Source organism: Felis catus, chromosome X, assembly GCF_018350175.1.
Source record: "Felis catus isolate Fca126 chromosome X, F.catus_Fca126_mat1.0, whole genome shotgun sequence".
Taxonomy (NCBI): Eukaryota; Metazoa; Chordata; class Mammalia; order Carnivora; family Felidae; genus Felis; species Felis catus.
The window spans coordinates 6,133,959-6,155,823 of record NC_058386.1 but is presented as its reverse complement, the minus strand read 5'-3'; the positions used below and the strand labels follow the sequence as shown (position 1 = coordinate 6,155,823).

General features: G+C 46.6%; 1 long non-coding RNA gene and 1 other non-coding gene across 2 annotated transcripts in view; both read left to right on the top strand.

The window, feature by feature from the left end:
• Positions 1-21,865, top strand: part of LOC111558714 — a 363,682-nt gene that overhangs the window by 301,266 nt on the left and 40,551 nt on the right. The window lies entirely within an intron of this gene.
• Positions 9,908-9,992, top strand: TRNAQ-UUG. The gene has a single exon. It is a non-coding gene; the product is annotated as a tRNA-Gln (tRNA).

The window sequence follows — 21,865 nt, the reverse complement described above, 5'->3', positions numbered from 1 at the left end:
GAGAGCTCCCCGGCCCTCTGAGGACTCAGAGAGAAGGCACAGCGATCAAGCAGAAGACGGCTCCCAGCCCACCATGCTGGCATTCTCACCTGGGACTTGAAGCCTCTAGTACTGTGAGAGCTAAATGTCCATTGTTTATAAGCAATCCAGTCGGTGCTATTTCCCCCCAGTTTTATTGAGATACAGTCAACATATCACGTTGTATAAGTTTAAGGTGTATAAGCTGTTTGTTACGCGTATGTATTGAGAAATGATGAATGTGGCATTTTGTTCACCTGCCGGAACAGACTAAGATCCTTTTCAACTAAACTTTGGTTGAGATTCTTTCCTTCCGCCGGGGCCCTGAACCTTGGGCCCCCCGCCGCCTGAGATATTGGACAGTCCCTCCTGAGGACAGTCTGACCTTAGCGTAAACCATTCTCAGATCCCCTGTGCAGTTGGGCCACCCTCTCTTCCCACACCCCACACCTGCTTCCTCTAGTCTTTCATTCCTCCTTAGAAAGGAAAACCCCTTTGCCTAACCTCTGAAACGCTTCGGTGTTATGACCAGAGGACCTTCCTTCTTGGTACCGTTGCACTCCCCATATGGCAACAGCCTCTTTCCTCCCTTGTGATAATCCTTTCAAAAAGTGTCTCTTTACCAAGCCCAGACTGGTTTATTTGGCAGTATTCTTGGAGAACAACAATACCTGAATCCCTCTTTGCGACTTCCCTTTGCATCTTTACGTCACCGTGGCCTGGTGCCTGCTGTGATAGTGACATGGAAACGTCGGGGTTCAGGGCAAATGTTCAAGAAAGAATTCTTTTTTTTTTTTAATTTTTTTTTTCAACGTTTATTTATTTTTGGGACAGAGAGAGACAGAGCATGAACGGGGGAGGGGCAGAGAGAGAGGGAGACACAGAATCGGAAACAGGCTCCAGGCTCCCAGCCGTCAGCACAGAGCCCGACGCGGGGCTTGAACTCACAGACCGCGAGATCGTGACCTGGCTGAAGTCGGACGCTTAACCGACTGCGCCACCCAGGCGCCCCTCAAGAAAGAATTCTTGAGACGTGTTTGCTGCAAAAGTGGGGTTTTGTTAAAGCACGGGGACAGACCCGTGGGCAGAAAGAGCTGCTCTGGGGTTGTGAGGGGTGACTGATTATACACTTTCAAGTTGGCAGGGGGTTAGGGACAGTACAAACCTCCAAGGTATTTTGGAAACAAGGTTTCCAGGGTCCTGAGTGGACTAGCTCTTCTTAGGAAAACGTCATTTATTACCGTTTAGTAAAACCCTTCAGATGTATACCAGTGAGGCCATATGCCTGGAGGATGATTACCAGGCTATATCTTGAGGTAGAGATAAAAGAATTTTCCAAAGGAATTTCTCTGTGTTAAAAGAGACTAACAAGAGCCTGCGTGGCTCAGTCCGTTAAGCAACTGACTTCGGCTCAGGTCATGATCTCATGGTTTGTGGGTTCAAGCCCCGCGTCGGGCTCTGTGCTGACAGCAGGCCTGGAACCTGCTTCAGATTCTGTGTCTCCCTCTCTCTCTGTTCCACCCCTGCTCATTCTCTGTCTCTGTCTTTCAAAAATAAACCAACATTAAAAAAGTATTAAAAAAAAAGGGGGGGGGCGCCTGGGTGGCTCGGTCGGTTAAGTGTCCTACTTCGGCTCAGGTCATGATCTCGCGGTCGGGACAATGTTAAGCTAAGATTGCCTTTTCCCTTTAGCAAAGTGTCATAACTGAAGCAGCTGAGGTCCTAGAGGGAGGTCACTCTGCCTGTTTCAAGGACTTGTCAGTGGACTGTATGCAGTAAGGAAATTTAATACATTTTTTTTTGCTTTTGTTTCCCACATTAATACCAGTGGCAATGGGACCTGACAAGAAAGAGTTATGGTAGTCTTCATGAGCCCTGTATGATGGGGTCTCCCCAGCAGTAAATTTCCATTCAAATCTGAGCCTTGAAAGTCCAGGAAATAGCTTTGAGAAGGGTTGCAAAAAATATTAATAATAATAATAACAATTAAGCTGATCAACCAAAGAAAAGTCTAAGTGGGATGATGTATGTCCTTTGTTTCTCTGTATGATTTTTTTTTTTAATTTTTTTTTTCAACGTTTATTTATTTTTGGGACAGAGAGAGACAGAGCATGAACGGGGGAGGGGCAGAGAGAGAGGGAGACACAGAATCGGAAACAGGCTCCAGGCTCTGAGCCATCAGCCCAGAGCCTGACGCGGGGCTCGAACTCACGGACTGCGAGATCGTGACCTGGCTGAAGTCGGACGCTTAACCGACTGCGCCACCCAGGCGCCCCATGTTTCTCTGTATGATTTAAAAGTCTGGAAAGATGCACTTAACGGAGTTTTGTGGATCATGCGGTCTCAAATTCCATTTGAGCCATAATCTCTCAATAAGGGGATCCCACAGAGCTGTGACTCAGGGCTATCCGATCTCCTAAACGTTTTACACCGAACTCTTAACAGGGCCCAAAATGTCACCGTAAGGCTCGAATAGAAAAGGGAAAAAAACCTTCTTACTGACTATACCACTCCCTGTGAACCTGGCCTTTGGGAGTATATTTGACTTACTGAGGTATTTTTTTAAGTCAGAAGAATTTTTCCTGAGTATCCAACCTCTGTCATCATTCCATGGGTAATAATGTGAAGATTAAGCCCCTTGACAGAGAAAAGTTCCCCTCAGCTACCTGTGGTTTCCTCCACAGATGTGCTGCCAACCACTAGATGCAGCTAAGGATGCAAAATGTCAGAAATCCCCAAGGATCTCGGAAAGGGACCCTATTTTAAGTGTAGACAAAAGACAGCCTCCAACACACCCATTCAGGCACATCCCTGACAGTCCTTGACCTCAGTGCCCTGGCTCTTCAGTATCCTGTTGGCCAAGTCTCTGTCTTCAGTTGTCCCAGCCTTAGTTACGTTACAGGAGTTTGTCTGCTGATGGACAAGACTGCTTCCCTCCCTGCCCTTTCTCCCTCTCTCCCTCCCACACACCCACCCATTTGCTCCTTCGGAGCCGTCTCCACTTCCGTCAGGATTGTATACATGTGTGTCGTTGGAGATGCTCATCTGTACCTCAAACGCCGACCTCTCTTCTGCACTCTCCCCTGATTCACTCTGGTAGATCAGCTTTGCTGTCCGCTCCACTGCCAATAGGCATCTCAATGTTCCCATGTCCAAAAGGCACTCCTGATTTCTCTGTGGATCCTGCTCCTCCCCCCACCTGGCCCATGTCAACACCGACCCCTCCATGCTGTCTCCCAGGCCCCCAAACTCTGAGCCATCCCTGACTCACCTCTCTTACTGCTGACATCCAACCTGGCAGCAAATGCCATGGGTTCTTCCTTCAGAATGTGCCCCAAACCGCCCCACTTCTCATCACCCTGATCTAAGTTGCTGTCCTTTCTTACGTCTAAGATGAATACATCTTGCTGTCCTGTTTCTCTTCAGGAAATGGCCAGAGTATCTTTCCCCCCCTGTAAAACTCTTTGATTTTAGAGTTAGGAAAACTTGCCAAAACACTACAGAGAGTTTCCATATATCCTCTGGTCAGCCTCCTCTGGTGTTGACTCTTACACAATGGCAGCACATTTCTTAAAACTAAGAAATTAACGTTGGCACGATCCTGTTAATTCTGTTAGGGACTATATTTGGATTTCCTAAGCTTTTCCACGAATGACCATTCTCCGTCCCAGGATCCCATTCAGGGCCCCACATTGCATTTAGGCAACATGTCTCCTAGTTTCTTCTGACCTGTGACAATCTCTTGTCTTTTCCTTTCATGACAGTTTTGAGGAGGACTGGCTCGGCATGCTGTAGAAAGATCCTCAATTTGGGTTTGTCTGTCATATGTCTTATCACTGTGATGTCAACCTTGACACTCAGGTCAGGTGCTGCCTGCCAGCTTTCTTCCCCGTAAATTTCCTTTTTTGCTCTTTCTGTACAGAGTGTATTGTTCAAACAGGCTAGCTCATGTCCACTCGCTCCTCAAAATGTTTTTTTTTTTTTAATTTGTGAATATTTATTTATTTATTTGCGAGAGAGTGAGAGAGAGGCAGAGCACGAGCCAGTGGAGGGGCAGAGAGAGAGAGAGGGAGACACAGAATGCGAAGCAGGCTCCAGGCTCTGAGCTGTCAGCCCGATGCGGGGCTTGAACTCACGAACTGCAAGATCATGACCTGAGCTGAAGTCTGAAGCTTCACCAACCGAGCCACCCAGGCGCCCCATTCAAAATGTTCTAACAGCTTCTTGTCTTATTTACAATGACCTGTGAGGCTTTGCATGGCTGACCCCTGCTTCCGGCTGACTTCCTCTCTGATGACTCCCTGGCTCTCTCCTGCCATCTCAACCCCCTGGCTTCTTGGTGGTCCTTGAACACTCAAGTATGCACTTATCTCATGGCCTTTGCAATGAACACTGTCCCCACTGCTGCTGTCTCTACAGGACTCCCTGCCTTATTTTTCTTCGCATCTCTGCATTTGCTGCTTAACCTGTGTGAAACCTTTCTACCACTCAGCACCCTATCTGGCTTTCCCCAGGCCATTTGCATCTCCCTTGAGAGCATCTAGCTTTTGATCAAAGTGTGTGGGATTCTGTTTCCTACAATTCCCAGGGTCAGCCATTAGTACGGCCACATAGGAGGTGCTCAAACAAATACCGTCAAGTGAATGAGTACAGAAATGTCAAATGAATAGTGGTAGAAAGTTGATCACTAGCAATCTCTATACCAGTTTTACATTGTATTAGGAAAATGTGGTATTTTCTGCTCCAATGGTGTATGAAGAAAAAAACACCCTATTACAAACCAGGAAAGCAGAAACGAAGTCCTTTTCATAAACACTTTCAATTTTGCCTGCCAACATTGAGAATTATAATGAGGTACATGGGACATTTGCCTGGTTTTAAACATCAGGATATGGACCACTGAGTTAAAGATTTGAAGGTAATCCAGGATATTTCTATGCACAAGCACCTCAGAGCATCAGCCTGTTGGGAGGTTCAGGATCTTTTGGGGGCAAACTTAGCAGTGGCTGTTGTGGCCCTGAAAGGGTTAAATGTGCTTAACCGCCCAAGTACTAGTGTGCTTGTTGTACGATTCAGCGTATGAGTGTCTCAGTATTTATTACACAATAGAACAATGGGAATTCTCAGTGGGGAGCGGCTATTTAAACAGAAGAAAGCTTGGGGTGCCTGGGTGGCGCAGTCGGTTAAGCGTCCGACTTCAGCCAGGTCACGATCTCGCGGTCCGTGAGTTCGAGCCCCGCGTCAGGCTCTGGGCTGATGGCTCGGAGCCTGGAGCCTGTTTCCGATGCTGTGTCTGCCTCTCTCTCTGCCCCTCCCCCGTTCATGCTCTGTCTCTCTCTGTCCCAAAAATAAATAAAAAAACGTTGAAAAAAAATAAAAAAAAAAAATAAACAGAAGAAAGCTTGTAGTGGCACTTTGGAGTAATATTTTTTCGTAACTCATCTAAATTCCTTTTTACCCCTCATCCTGGGATCTCTGGACAGTGAGGCTAGTGGCCACTTCGCATCAGGATGAATTTGGGCAAACTGTGGGCATTTGCTTCTGTTTGCCCGGAAGAGTCCACGTATTAGCCTTCTTTATTTTTATTTGTGAACACATATTTACAGGAGTACCATAGTCTACCAGGCAAGTACTACATCCTGCAGTGTTGATGGGCTGAAGGAACATTCTAAAGACAGGAAGTAAGAGAAGGGAGAAGCTACAAATATAAAATTGCTTTATGAATTACTTTTTCCATCATTTATCTTGAGTCGGTGTAATGAATACAGACCATCCTCAGAATGAGATCAGTATAGGCAAGCTGCAAAACTTCAGATAAAGAATTATACAACTAGCAGGGAATATTTTTATATATTATCCCATTGGATATAAATATAAATTTGGTGTTAGTAGAAATGCTGCTCTCGCCAACGATATGTTTGGAAAAAATAAGTGGTAATTAATTCCAGGTGTTTCTTACATCCTATGGTTACTGCGCATTCCAATGTATTTTAACAATTTTGGAACTCAACATTACTGAGTATGACAATTTCAGGGTCATTCGGGGACAAAGAGAGATTTTCTTTTTTTAAAAATTTTTTTTATGTTTACTTATTTTTGAGAGACAGAGTGTGAGCAGGGGAGGGGCACAGAGGGAGAGGGAGACACAGAATCTGAAGCAGGCTTCAGGCTCCGAGCTGTCAGCACAGAGCCAGACGCGGGGCTTAAACTCACGAACTATGAAGTCATGACCTGAGCTGAAGTTGGACGCTTAATCGACTGAGCCACCCAGGCGCCCCTAAGAGAGAGATTTTCTTACCATCTGTGATAATAAGACCTTAGTCGTGTTCATCAATGTTATTGCAAAATATTCTTTAAACAGCAGGAAGTGGAGTCCTCTAATGCAGACATTTTTTGCTTTTTTTTTTCCCTAGTATTTTTTTCAGAGACTGCAACACACATTTCTGTCAAGAAATTCTTTGTGCTTTCTAATGAATGATACAGAACTACTCTTGTTAATACGAGTGCAGATGAAACAGTAGGAGATGCATTCTCAGGTTCTTAGGGAATCCTTTATTTTTTAAGACAAACATAAGATTACTTGGGTAAGAGCTTGAGGTCACAATTCTTCCGGAAGAACAAAAAATTGTCAATTATATGTGCACATTGTTAATTTTGAAGAGTTATAGTGTTTCTTTAGCAACCCAGCTGGTGTCACTTTTATTTTTTAGCAACCAGAGTTTCTGACTAGTAAGAAGTGATAACCCCTCCAGTTTTGTCCCTGCTTCCACTGCCGAATTGAATTAATAAATTACTGCTCACAGAACCTTGAGTGCTCCAAAAATCTAATTTAGGGAAAGGTACCTGAGAATACCAGCAAAAAAGATTTTCACAGTTTTTGCATTTGGGCATATTTGCTTCAATAATTTCAAAGAAACAGTGTTAACATATATTTCTCTAGCTACCATTCCTTCCCCTCCCTCCCAGAGCTGGTCAGTGTCAGTTAAATGATCTTTCTTAGGGTTTTACTACATGAGGATTGTTTGGAATTTTAAAAAATGCATGTAGTCACCAATAACCTTTCAACTTGTTTCCCCCCCCCCCCCAACTCAAAGTGATGTTTCAAGTTTTACCATGTTTACACGAGTAGCTGTGGTTTCTTCATTTGAATTGCCAGGAGAGATTTCATGATGCGAACGTATCATAATCCATCCACTTCCCTGTTGCTGGATCTTTGATGTTTTGTTTGATTTGTTGTTTGCCGTAAAAAGCCTTAGAGCCTTAGAAAACATCTATGCACCTCCCTATTTGTGGACACACGGGGGGATTTCTCTAGGGCATATAACTCAAAGTGGAATGGCTGGGTTGTTGACTATAGCGATCTTGAACTTCATTAGATTTTGCAAAATTGCCTCCGAAGGGGTTGCACCGATTCTCTTTCCTGCCGGTCACGTGTGGTTGTTTCCACTTTCTCATATTCCTGGTTTTATCACACTTTTCGTGCCTTTGGCAGTCTGATATGTGTGAAGTCACATCTTGTTCACTTATTTATTTGTGTGTTTATTAAGCTTGCTTCTCTATCTTGGAACTTCCAGATCTGGACAATTCTAGAAGTCTTTCTTTTTCTCAGTTTTAGGCTGCAATTTAAGTAAGTGATAATGGGAAACAGACAAAATGAGGTGTGGTTGGGGATTTTTCTTTTTGGTGTAATTTAATCTTCTTTTCCCGGACTGAACATAGCAGGGCACGTTCAGGAGAGACAGCTTGCAACTATAAATATGTGATCACACACCTTTCCTAGTAGGCTTCAAGTTCCACACCATCAAGCCTCACCCTTGGCAGAGAGGTGGATGAATGAATATATGGTGGGCGTGGGGGTCCTGGATGAACAACATGGGATTATTGGCAGGGACACCCAAAGGTGGCATTATATAATTCTCTTACTTTTATTGGTAACCTCAGAGAATATACCGCAACTCCCTTCTTCAGCTGCTTATGAAAGGGCTTTTCTTTACTCCTGTTAAACACTGATCATCGTACACAATTGCTGACCCAATGCCTTCTATTCGTCAGCTCCATTTTCTGTCTGTTCAGTACTCCAGATTATACCTAGCTACAGTGGTCTTCCAACCACTTCTTCACGATGCCAACCGCAGGACCTTTGCGTGTGCTACTCCTTCTACTGTCTGGAAGACATTGTTTCTTAGATGTTAACATTATTAGCTCTTTTAAAAGTCATCCAGTTCTCTCAGATCAAGAGTCACCTGCTTAGAGAATCTGACCAAAACCATTTGTCTATCCAATTGTCCCTTCTTTATCACACCACCTTGTTTTTATTTTCTTCATAGTATACATATGAAATCACCCTTGTCAGGTGTTTGTCTTTTTTTTTTTGTCTGTCTATCCTATTAGAACTTAAATTCTAAAAGAACTAGTCTGCCTGGCTTATGCCAATGTCCCAGTACCTGAAACAAGAGCTTCTCATTCAGTTTTTATTGAGGGAATACATGGTCTCTATTTTAGGGAAGAGTATAAAATTATTCTCATTTTATCCCACAAACAGTTGAGATTCTGCCCTGGGCCAGACTCTGAGAAACATTTTGAAGACACACAGGTCCACAAGGCTCTAGCCCTCCAGTAACTCACAGTCTAGAAATGTCACGTGCTTTGCGATGTTGGGTAAAACAACAGTGATGGGCTCAACCCGGGAGCAAAGACACTACAGGCTCGTAGTGTCTTTTTGATTCACAGAAAGACAACAAGTCCTGCTCTCTAGCTTTGTGACTATTGGCCATCCAAAATTAGATACAGAAAAATGGGAGGAAAATCAATGCACGTGGGAAATAAACACCCAATGCGACAGAAGATAGTGGAGTGGCTGCTCAAACGAGGCGGGCGAGACATAACAAGTGTTGGTGAGGATGTGCAGAGAAGAGAACCTTTGTACCCTGTCCTCGGGAATATACACTGGTGCCAGCACCATGGAAAGCAGTGTAAAGATTTCTCAAAAAATTAAAAGGAGAACTGCCATCTGATGCAGCAGTTAAACGTCTGAATATTCATCCAAAGAAAGTAAAATCAGTATCCTGAAGAGATACCTGCATTCCCATGTTCGTTGAAGCTTTACTTTCAATAACCAAGATATGGAAACACCCTATGTATATATCACGTAAGGCACTAATGATGTATGAGACATATATATATATATATATATATATATATATATATATATATCAGCACATATATCACATGAGGGTATTATGCTAAGTGAAATAAGCCAGACAAATACTGTGTGATCTCCCTTAAATATGGACTCCAAAAAAGACAAACTCAGAAAGAACAGAGTAGAATGGTGGTTACCAGGGTCTTAGGGGGTAGGGGACACAGGGAGATATTGTTGAATGGGTACAAACTTCCAGTTAAATATGATCAACAAATTTGGGGATCTAATGTATAGTATGGTGATTATAAACTAATAATATTGTACAATATACGTGAATGTGGCCAGGAGAGTAAGTAGATCTTGAAAGTTCTCACCACAAAAAAGAAATGGTAATTATGTGATGCTAGGGGGGTAGTAGCTAATACCATGAGGACAATCATCTTGCAATTAATACGGGCGTCAAATCCTTAAAGTCACAGGATGCTGTATGTCAATGATATGTCAATAAAGCTGAGGGAAGGAGACATGCTGGGATTACAGCTAGTGACATGACTCAGAGCAAGCTTCTGCCACCGCCATTTTTTTTCAAGCATACGTTGATTTATCCATAGTAGAGTATGCTCTGTTTCTCCCAATTGCAAAAGTCCCTCCCAACATGGAAACACATCCTCGCTTTAGTTTCTCCATCAAAATGGGAAAAGGTACCCAATGAGTGTCCAGTAAGATCAAGAACAAGAGGCGTGGGGCGCCTGGGTGGCTCAGTCGGTTGAGCATCTGACTTTGGCTCAGGTCATGATCTCCCAGTCCGTGGGTTCGAGCCCCGCGTCGGGCTCTGTACTGACAGCTCAGAGCCTGGAGCCTGCTTCGGAATCTGTGTCTCCCTCTCTGTCTGCCCCTCCCCCTGCTTTGTCTCTCAAAAAAAAAATAAATGAATAAGAGGCAGCTTAGAGATGACCACAGTCCCATTGAGACACATCAGTGGAGGGTCACAGTTACTGAATGAGAGACCAAACTCAAAGTTTCAGAAAGCCTACATTTCTTTCCAACTGTGCCTGAGAAACACAGGAGATGATGCCTAGAAACATAGGCTGTGTGTTTGGACAAGAGCAGGAATCTCATTTCATGAAGGTTTTGATGGGGAGATGGGTGGGAGGTGGGATCCATGGTTTATGTGAGAGCCAGGGGAACCTGGGTGATGGTATAATTTAAGGCCACCAGCAGTAATTGAGCTTACTGGACAACAAAAAAATTAAATGCAGTTTGCGACATTAATAATTATTGAATGTCATTAGGAGCATTGAGTGTAGGAAAGAGACTAACGGTACCTTCTGGGCTGCTGGAGACGGCTATTTATTTTCCTAAAGCCAGGGGCTGCACTAAAAGGGCTACCCTTTGGGAAATAAGATATAATTACTGCTTGAGAAGAAATCCTGCAGCTTAGCCATTCAGGGGATTCTACACGGACTTGAGCAGCACACCGTGCGTGTGACGCAGAACAGAGCTCAGCGGCCGCTGAACAGCGCTTCCTGGTCTCAGTCACAGAGCTAGGTGTCCAACAGGCTGCTTGCCAGGCCTGCACTGCACCTTAAACCTCCTCTTTCTAACCTACCAACTGACATCCTGCTGGAAGAGTGCCTCTGGGTCTGTCCCAGGTGTCCCAGAGGAACACCTAATTATACACAGGAGACGTGATCTGAAAGGAGAATGTACGTTGGTGGGCCTGTTGAAAATAGGCACTCCTCTGGGGCACCTGGGTGGCTCAGTCGGTTAAGCGTCCGACTTCAGCTCAGGTCACGATCTCGCGGTCCGTGAGTTCGAGCCCCGTGTCGGGCTCTGGGCTGATGGCTCAGAGCCTGGAGCCTGCTTCCGATTCTGTGTCTCCCTCTCCCTCTGCCCCTCCCCCATTCATGCTCTGTCTCTCTCTGTCTCAAAAATTAATAAACGTAAAAAAAAATAAAAAAAAAGAAAAGAAAATAGGCACTCCGCTAAAGAGCACGGAACCTGAAGAGACTGACTTCTCCATAAGTCCTGTGGTCAAGCATGTATTCTAGGTGAGCGCTGTGCAGTTTGCTCCAGGGGTTCGCACCGTTTAGTGTGAGTACAACCTATGCCACTTGCCCAAGTGCTCCAACCCAGTCCCAGTGACTGCGCATTGCGTGCAAAAGCGTCTCGGCCCAAATGTAGAGAAGGCTCCTGCATCCTACGATGCACGCAACAGCCCACACAACAAAAATCTATCTGGCCTAAATGCCCAGAGCACCAAGGTCTCCAACACCGCTCCTTATGAACGAGTAGGTATCAGGCGATCAGGTCCCTACCATGGCCCATCGTCAGGAAGTAGGCAGCCAGCCAAGGCCATTTCACAGTCTGCATTTGTGCTAAGCAAATATGACTACACTTTGCGTGCTTACACCGCTGTTGAAGCCGTCATTGCATTGCACGCTGGCACACACAGAAATGCAGTTTCCACAACACCTCCCTCCAGTGCTGTGGGAGTCAGCCGCCAGAGCATGTCTGAAACTACTGTGGATGTTGGTGACTTCCAGGCAGAAGGTCCCAGATTGGAGATAAGGTCCATTTATCTTCACCGAAAAGACCTAGGACACCTGTGCTCTAAGCCAGATCTTGTGTTAATGTCATGTTTTCAGGGTTCTCCTCCTGACTTTGTCTGGGGCATTTATTTCATCACCATGGATGTGTAGTCTATGCTGGTTTCCTCCCAAAATGTATCATTCTGTAAATGTTTGATGAGAGTTGGGCACTGTTGAAAGGATTAGGGATAAAAGAAGGTGTCAGATGGATGGAGCATCACCCCTCCTGGAGAAGAGGTGAGTCTCATCAAGGGTTGTGAAGGTTTGCAGATTTCAAAAGCCTTTTTACTAAGGAGGGATAGAGATGATCTTCAGCTGGAAGTCACAGGGCTGCACTTGAGCAGTAATTGTGCCACCAGTAAACGTAGCCCATAATAGAAAATCTATGTAGGAAAGATGACGTGCTCTGCTGACCGAGCCCTCTTGTGCCAGAATGTGCGTGGAGCCTCCAGCTGGGGGGGTATGAGAAGGGGGTTGCCGGCCCGGCTCGGAGCAGGGCAGTGCCCCCCGCCTCTGGGCGGCATCAGCTGAGACAGCAGCCCAGCCCAGAGGGAAACAGAATTCTCAGCCTGGGTTCATAAGTAACTTGGAGGTTCCTGAAATAAAGCACTTGGAAAATCAGCACTGCTTTATAATTGCTGAGTCTTCAGTGTTTAGGAGACGTGAAAGTAAGGGAGCACCAACTGTCTGCTTGGGCATGCTTCCAGATTTCAAGGTTGGGGCTGTGATGGTGCTTTCATGTCCCCAAATCCACTCTGCATTGTTCTCCATCGCCCACTATCCCCGTCCACCCCCTGAAGGTTGATGGTTGTGGATCACGTCACCTGGAAGCATGTCCTTGGGCTTCAGGTTGGATCCCACCTAAAGTGATCCAGCAGTGAACTCTGGCAGGAGCCAAGAGGGAGGGAGAGAGGCATATTTGTTCCCCAGAGCTCTTCCCCACGGGATCACCTCAGGCTGACCATGTTGCTCAACTGAGGGTCATAGCTCATCTGATGGGGGTGTCACTGTCCCGTTTACACTCTGTAAATACACCGGCATTCAATCGATCACTGCATCGTGCTGACTTCATTTCTTCAAGAAGCTCCTCATCCGTGGGAGCTATGCCCTTGTATGTTTGTCTCTAGCTCCTCAGACAGCCAGTGCTTCCCCATCTCAGGACCTTCAACGTGCTGCTCTCTGTGGAACACTCCACCGCCAGTACCTTCCTGTGGGTGGCTGCGTGTCTACATGCAGTCTTTCTGTGCTAAGCCAGACCTTTCCAGACTACCCCTGTAAAATAGCCGTGCACCATCCCCAGTCCAGCCAGCTGCTTCATCGGTTCATTTCTTCGTAGCTCGTACCCTGTTTGGTGCCAGTCTTGCCTGGAAACTTGCTGCTTGACGGGGGTGAGTTTTCCTTCTTGAGGGCATGTCTGATTGGCTTCCCTCATCATAGTACCTAGAATCGTGCGGGAGTTTGCAGAGGAGCTCAGTACATGTTGAGTGAATGAAGTGAAGACTTAACTACTGGAGTGGCAAGGTCACTGCGTGTTTGAGAACAGATCCCTATTTCTCTGGTGTGAAAAATGAGAGGTTGGTTAGTAGGGAGGCAGGGCAGTGAGAAAGGTGGTGTGGTAGGAAAGAGAGAGGTGACAAGGACAGGAGGTATTTGTGACATGCTGTGCTTGCCCAAATTCTAAGGCTGCCCCTCCTTTGTGTAATACATTTCCCATGGAGTGTGGGTAGGAGCCTATCATATGATCATATAGCACTTCCTTGATGATGTTGCCTTATGTTGGGAAAACAGAGAGTATTGGGGTGAGGTTGCTTTGGTCTAATCACACACGCAGAGGTCTTTTTCCAGCTGGTAGCAGAAAGCGAAGTCAGAGATATTTGGAGTACAAGAACGACTCAGTGTGCTTCTGTAGTGTGTGGAAGGGAGGGGCGGTGTGAGAAAGAGTACTGTTGGCCTCTAGGAGCGGAGAGTGATCTCTGACAGCCAGCAAGGAAAGGGGGACCTCAGTCCTACAACCAGAGGGACTGGATGTATGCAGCAACCTGAGTCAGCTTGGAAATGAATTCTTTCTGAACTTACCAGATAACAGCCCAGCCTAGCAGGTGCTTTGATGTTAGCATTGAGAGACCGTCAGCAGAGAACATGGCCGTGCTGTCCTGGACTTCTGTCCCACAGAGCTGGGAGCTAGGAAATGGGTATTGTTTTAAGCTGCTAACTTTGTGTTCATTTATTTTGTAGCAGTAGCTAATATAGATAAAAAGCTAGTGGACGGAGTCACATCTACACATGTGGTGGGACAGGGAAGGGAGGTGGGTTTGCGTTCTTTCTCCCCCAGTGTATCGCACATATGTTTTGCGGTGGTTGAATGTGTAGTGAGGGAGAGTCACAGCCCTGCTTCCCTGCTCAGGGTGACCCATGCTTGGTGACCATGGAGTTGATGGCAGGCCCTGCCAAGATGGATGTGGTATAGCTCCCAGCTCTCTCCGGGCATCACCAGTGCACAAATGTTTATCCTGAAATTCAGAGACATGTTACTCATTAAAGCACCTGGGGCCTGCAGTCAGAGGAGGTGAACGAAAAGACCTGCTTTTGGATACATGTGGCCTGGATGTCCCGTTGCATCATCTAGTGTGACCCAGGGCAGATTTCCAGCCCCGAGCCTCAGTGTACGTGTTCATAAACTGGGGCCACTGACGCATATTATGCAAGTTCGCTCAGAGAAAAACCGAGTTAGAAATGTAAAGCTCCTTGTCCCGGGCTGACACACAGCAGGTCCTCAGTAAAGGCAGGTTATAGAACAAGAAAGAGTAACTTCCAGCAGTTGATATAGAAAATAACATGTATGGGTCTGCTCAGGCCACCATAACAAATCACCACACTGGTGAGCTCAAACAACAAACACACATTCATCTCTCACGGTTCTGTAGGCTGGGAGTCACATCCAGGTGTGGGCGGGGCTGCTGTCTCCTGACGCCCCTGTCCTGGGCATGTAGATTCTGTCTCCCTGCTCTGTCCTCACGTGGTCGTCTGTTTGTGCGTCTGTATTCCAGTCTCCTCTTCTTTTTATATTTATGTATTTTTTGAGAGACATAGAGCACAAGTTGGGGAGGGGCAGAGAGAGAAGGAGACACAGAATCCGAAGCAGGTTTCAGGCTCTGAGCTGTCAGCACAGAGCCTGACGCAGGGCTTGAACCCACAAACTGTGAGATCTTGACCTGAGCCAAAGGCAGACGCTTAACCAACTGAGCCATCCAGGTGCCCCAAAGGGCCACCATTTTAGATAAAGTGACCTGTTTATGAACCACTGCAGAGTTAAGAATTTGAACACATTGCCTGGAGTTCAAAAGCATGCATTAGAGAGGCTTCTGGGTGGCTCAGTCGGTTAAGCGTCCGACTTCAGCTCAGGTTATGAACTCGTGGTTTGTGGGTTCGAGCCCCACGTCGGGCTCTGTGCTGACAGCTCGGAGCCTGGAGCCTGCTTCGGATTCTGTGTCTCCGCTTCTCTCCCTGCCCTTTCTGACCTCATGCTCTGTGTCTCAAAAATAAATAAACATTAATTTTTTTTTTAAAGCATGCAACAGAGCTAGATTTGCACTGCCGTAGAAATAGCAGTCTTGCATTCCTTTTTGCAGTCCTCTGGCTCCTCGGGGGAATTCTCCCACAGTGATGGAGCCACGCCCTACAAGTGGGTCTCACAGAAAAGCTGTGCTGTACAGGATGCCTTCTGACCTTTCAACTCTGATAGATCTTTGGCTTTTAGGTCCAATATCATTGTAATTTGTGGGGCAAGCCTGGATGAAAAAGGGTGCAATATGGATTTTTTTTTAAGTTGGTTTATCCACTTTGAGAGAGAGCACACGCACATGAGCAGGGGAGGGATAGAGAGAGAATCCCAAGCTGGCCACGCACTGCCACCACAGAACGCAGCACGGGGCTCGAACCCATGGAACCGTGAGATCATGACCTGAGCCAAAACCAAGAGTCAGACGCTGAATCGACTGAGCCACCCAGGCACCCACCCTCCCATATGGGATTTTTCCAAAGACTCGTTCCAAGTATAGGGAAGAAGGAAAGGAAAACTGTACCCAGTGTGGTTTGTGACCAGGGAAAGATGCTCCCTGCTTACCTTGCTAAACTATTAGCAATAGGTCACAGTCATCGCCTCCTGTTATCGGCACTGGCACTGGGAACTGAAATGTCAGTGATTAAGCGTTTCCATGGGGATCCTCCCCTGCTTCCTGGTTGTGGGCACATTCTTCACGCCCACGTTCGGGGATAATGGGTGTCGGTGGTGTCTTTTGCTGTGTCCCACGCTGTGCAGCTGGCCTGCGCCCCGGCGGCTCTCACGAGCAGGCTGGATTTCAGTTAGGGGTGCCCACCTGCTTGTTCTCCATGCTCATTTCCACAGACAGGACCTCGCGGGATGCCCACGGAGCCTCGGCCAGAACTGAATGTATTTTGTTTCAACAAGACTCCCTGGCTGAGGCTCGCACGGGAAAAACGTAGGAGCCTGCCGTGCTGCTGGCACCTGGGCCACATCGGCTCTGCGAGGCCGTCCTCCCCTCCTTCAGCCCACGTGCAGTGCTCTGTGTCACTGCCGTGGAGCTCAGCTCTTCATCTCGCGGCATAACAGGCTCCTGTCCCCTCACTTCACCTTTTCTTTGTTTTATAGGTGTGTGGTTGGCTGTCCGTCCTTTCCGCTCTCAGCAGTCACCACGTATGCGCTGCTTTGGGGATTGGTGCTCCCTTACTTTCACGTCTCCTAAACACTGAAGACTCAGCAATTATAAAGCAGTGCTGATTTTCCAAGTGCTTTATTTCAGGAACCTCCAAGTTACTTATGAACCCAGGCTGAGAATTCTGTTTCCCTCTGGGCTGGGCTGCTGTCTCAGCTGATGACCTTTCCTAATCCCTTCCTCAGTTGCGATGTATGGACGTCTTCTGTTTGGCCAGCTCTTTGGCTTGAGTCCTAGCACCAGCTGCTTGTTTGCTCTGTTTTCCTTTTGACCTGACCGCCGTTGATGAGATGTAAGGACCGGATGGACACGGGTTTGGGCAGTTTCCCATGCATTGTGTTTAGCAACTCAAAGTCCCTGCCTCCTGGGAGCCTCTGTCTGAGCGAGGCTGAAATAGCGGCTCGTAAGCTAACGCTTAGGGAACTAACGTGTGTTAGCCACCACAGCCAGGGCTCACCTCCCCTCTCTGAGCGAGGTGGAGTCTTCTCAGGTTGCAGATGAGGAAGCCAAAGGCTCAGAAAGTCACTGAAGCGCTCTCTGTGTACACCCAGCGTCACCTGACCCCACATGAGAGGATATGTAGCAGTTCGTTGCTTAGAAGAAAAGTTGCATTTCTTCTCGTGGGTTCTCTCTCAATCTCATCTCCATCTACATAAATTCACAACCCCTTCCAGACATTGCCAGATGTGCCCAGGGCAGAAGAATCACCCCTCCCTCTCCCAGCTGGGAACCACTGCCTTGTGGGTATTGTGAGTAATGACAAAAATGAAGTAAATACTGCTTCTTACGGTTTTTTTTTTTTTCTGAGTCTGGCCTATGGACCACCTGCCGTAAGCAGAATAATGCCCATTCTCTCCCTGCGAAACAGATCTACAGCCTAGTCGCCAACACCGGGAATGTGTTGGTTTATAGGGTAAAACAGACTTTGCAGGTGTGACTAAGCTAGGGACCTTAAGGTGTAGAGGTGATCATGCATTAGTGAGGTGGGTCCGAGGTAATCACAGGGATCCTTCTAGAGGAGGGCAGTGGAAGATTTGACTCCAGAAAAAGCCAGGGGGTGCAGCGTGAGAAAGAGAGCCTTTCCCAGCGGCGTTCAAAGATAAATACATGTGCAGGGCTGGAAGCCAAGTCAGAAGAGGCGACGGTGCCTGCATTACAGATACAGGAAGAGGAGGAATGCCCAAGAGTCAGCTGAGGAATGCCGAAAGCCTCTAGAAGCTTCAGAAGGCACAGAAATAGATTCTCCCCCTCGAGCCTCCAGAAGGAACACAGCCCTGTTCACACCACGCTTTAGCTCACTGAGGCTTTTGTCACCTGAGCTCCAGACCTGGAAGAGATCAAATTCGGCTGAAACCACTCCGTTGGTGGTAATTTGTATTAGCAGCGGTAATAAACTAACACACAGCCTCCATCAGATTACCTGATGCGGGGCTGCAAACACAGATTCCTGGTGCTCAGATGCAGAGAATCAGACCTTTCTGGAGGCGGAGCCCCGGCACCTGCACTCTTACCCAGCACAGAGCAGGTACTGTCTGGGACGCTAACATCTGAGAAGCACTGAGTGAGTGTGACCTCGGGCGGCTGTCCTGTGCATGACAGAATCATCCTGCACTTCTTCAGGAAGTACAGACTTCTAAAACATCTTTCTGAAAGCTCTCCACCATTTTTCCCTAAAACTGAAAAAAAAAAAAAAAGAAAGAAAGGAAAAAGAAGGGGAGGATAAATCCCACCCCCACGTGTGAATCTGAGCTGGGTTTGCACACAGTGGATTTGACTGTTCTTGCAAAAGGGGCTCCCGTTTCGGTCTTGGAGGGCATCTGGTTACACGCCAGGACCGGGGCAGCTGCGTCTGATGGGCCTTCCAGACTCAGTATTCCGGGTGCTAGGTAAGCCCCGCTCCCAAACACATTTGCACCAGTGCGTCAGCCTCCCCGAGGCCCCTGCCATCGTGGGGATCTCAATGCCAAACTGACCTTCAGAGGCGGTGTGTGCAAGACCAGCACCGAGCTTCCCGGAATTGACTTGTCACTCTTCACGAAGCATCAGACAGGCTCTGCGCGACCGGTCTTATCATCACCTTTCAAAACATGCCTGACCACCTGATGGGGTCACTAGAGAGGGATGCGTGGCTGACATTTTGTCCTGACACCCCGGCTTTAAGCAGGAATCAACGCATGGCAGATTGCGCACCTGACTCGTCAGATCATAAACGACTCCCTTGTAATTGGTGATGTGAAAGCACGGAGTTCTCCCTGAGAGTTTATTCGAGTTACTGGGGACAAGAAGAGACAGGCGTACAGAGCAGCTCCGGGTGGGGTATGATGGAGGTGATTTTAGTGCAGGTGTGGGCTCAGAGATTGCAGGCATGAAGGAGAGTTTAGTCTCTCTCCCTTCTGGTCTCTGTGTAGGCGTGGCAAGGCTTTCATTTTCAAAATATGGATTTTTTTCACGCAATTATATCCCTAAAAATAGTAGTATAAAACTCACTCCTTCACCAGAAGAAGTAGAGTTTAACATAATGTTTCTGAAACTAATTTCCAAAGAACAGTGATGTGTGTGTTGTCACATTACTGCATTTTCAGCACCAATATAAGGAATCATTATTATTTAGTCAGGCAGTTGGATTTTTACTCGGCTAGATGCCATATATATTAAGTTTATTTAAAAAAATTTTAATGTTTTTTATTTGTTTTTGAGAGAGAGATAGAGTACAAGCAGGGGAGGGTCAGAGAGAGAGGCAGACACAGAATCTGAAGCAAGCTTCAGGCTCTGAGCTGTTGGCACAAAGCCCAACACTGGGCTCAAACCCGTGAACCATGGGATCATGACCTGAACTGAAGTTGACACTCAGCCGACTGAGCCACACAGGCTCCCCTGTTTATTTATTTATTTTTGAGAAAGAGAGAGTGCAAGCAGGGGAAGAACAGAGAGAGAGAGAGAATCCCAAGCAGGCTCCACGCTGTCAGCACAGAGCCTGACATGGGGCTTGAACTCATGAACCGTGAGGTCATGACCTGAACCAAAATCAAGCGTCAGATGCTTAACTGACTGAGCCACTCAGGTGCCCTCCGTGTATTTTTTTTTTATAGCTCTTTAGATGTTTCCATTGGAAATTCTTTTTTTTTCAGTATATGAAGTTTATTGTCAAATTGGTTTCCATATAACACCCAGTGCTCATCCCAAAAAGTGCCCTCCTCAATACCCATCACCCACCCTCCCCTCCCTCCCACCCCCCATAAACCCTCAGTTTGTTCTCAGTTTTTAAGAGTCTCTTATGCTTTGGCTCTCTTCCACTCTAACCTCTTTTTTTTTTTTCCTTCCCCTCCCCCATGGGTTTCTGTTAAGTTTCTCAGGATCCACCTAAGAGTGAAACCATATGGTATCTGTCTTTCTCTGTATGGCATATTTCACTTAGCATCACACTCTCCAGTTCCATCCATGTTGCTACAAAGGGCCATATTTCATTCTTTCTCATTGCCACGTAGTACTCCATTGTGTATATAAACCACAATTTCTTTATCCATTCATCAGTTGATGGACATTTAGGCTCTTTGCATAATTTGTCTATTGTTGAGAGTGCTGCTATAAACATTGGGGTACAAGTGCCCCTGTGCATCAGTACTCCTGTATCCCTTGGGTCCATTGGAAATTCTTATAGGTTTAGTGTCTATTTATCAAGATTACATTATAATGGACATGAAGGTCAAGGGTTTTAGGCTTTTATTTTTTGTTGTTGAATCAAAAAGTGAAACTGACATGGAGAGCCTCAAAAACTCAAGCTAGAGTTACCAGACAACCAGCCATTCTAAGTGTATATTGGAAAGAGTTGAAAACAGGGACTGAGATATCGTATGCAGATGTTCTTAGCAGCGTTATTCACAATAGCCAAAGGTGGAAATAACCCAAATGTCCATCACTGGACAAATGGAGAAACAGTGTGTAACGTCTACATATAATGGAACATACTTGGTCTTAGAAAGGAGTGAACTTCTGACGTGCTACAAGTGGATGTATGTTGAAGACATTTGGCGGAGTGGATAAGATACAAATGGACGGATACGGTATGACTCGGCTCCTAGGAGGTGCTTCGAGTAGTCAGGTTCAGAGATGCAGCAAGTAGGATGGTGTTGCCAGGGGGCTGGGGCTCGGCCGTGGGGTTGCTGTTGGATGAAGAGATTTGCGGGTGAGAGGTGGTGATATTGCATGGCCATATGAATGTACTTACTGCCGTTTGATGGCAGGTTTAATGTCATGCAGATTTTGCCGCAAAAAGATTTTTTAAAGCAATTGAAGATTTGCATGATGGGAAAATCTTGGAAAATACGGTGGTGACCGTTGCACATTACATGTATCCTCCCATAGTAACAAAATCTTCATAATGACATCAGGTTATCACAGGGTTCTCATCTGTAAAATGGACGTAATTGTACTATGTCCATGGAAAGTTAGGAGTGTAACCCAAGTGTTGCCAGTGTCAGGGTGCATGTGCTAAGGCCACATGGCATGACTGCCTGAAATAAGGAAGCACAGAAGACAGAAGCCTCAGCTGCTTGACCGAGGGTCTTGATGGCAGGCCAGGCATGGGCCGGTCACCTGGGGAAATCTCCATTGTGCTGTGAACAGTTGCAGCGAAGCCTCACAGTCACTTTTCCTGTCCTGCGCCAGGCACTGCTTATTATAAAACTAGAAGCTGGAAGGCACAGAAACCCATACAATGCAGCCCACACAGGTTCAACTGCTAGAGCATAAATAGGGTTAAAACCAGTAGAAAGAGCAACCAGGCAGAAAGACAAGAAACCCAGCACCAATTGGCACATACAGGGTCTTCTGACTCCTCTTTGTTTCCAGTGGAGCTCTGTGAGCTGAGACAGTCATCATCCTTAGGACGCCCTCCCCATTTCTCCGCTGCTTTGGAACCCACAGGGGCCCTGGCCACATGTTGTCTTCTGCCCGGGCTTAAATGTGCATATTTACAGCCCCTTTGATCATAATCCCAAGCACGAGCTCCCCGCTGCATGTCAATAACTCCTATCGATTCTGCTTTTTGTAGGAAGCCTTTCCTTTTTCTCTGTTTGCCAGTGCGATTTGCTTGGTCATCATCCTTTGTCTCTTGTATTTCGTGACTAATGAGATCCTGAGATCCTCCTTTACCATTATTCTTTACTCTTTTTATGCCTTCCACACTTGCTAAAGTAATCTTAATTCTTCCTAAGCCTTCTGAGTGCAAAGACCCACATTTTGACATGTCTCATCTGCCTGTGTCTCTCTCGGAGCTCCTTATTTTGAGCTGCAGTGACCTAACTGTACCTCTTATTTAAAATACGACTATGGGGCGCCCGGGTGGCTCAGTCGGTTGAGCATCCGACTTCGGCTCAGGTCAC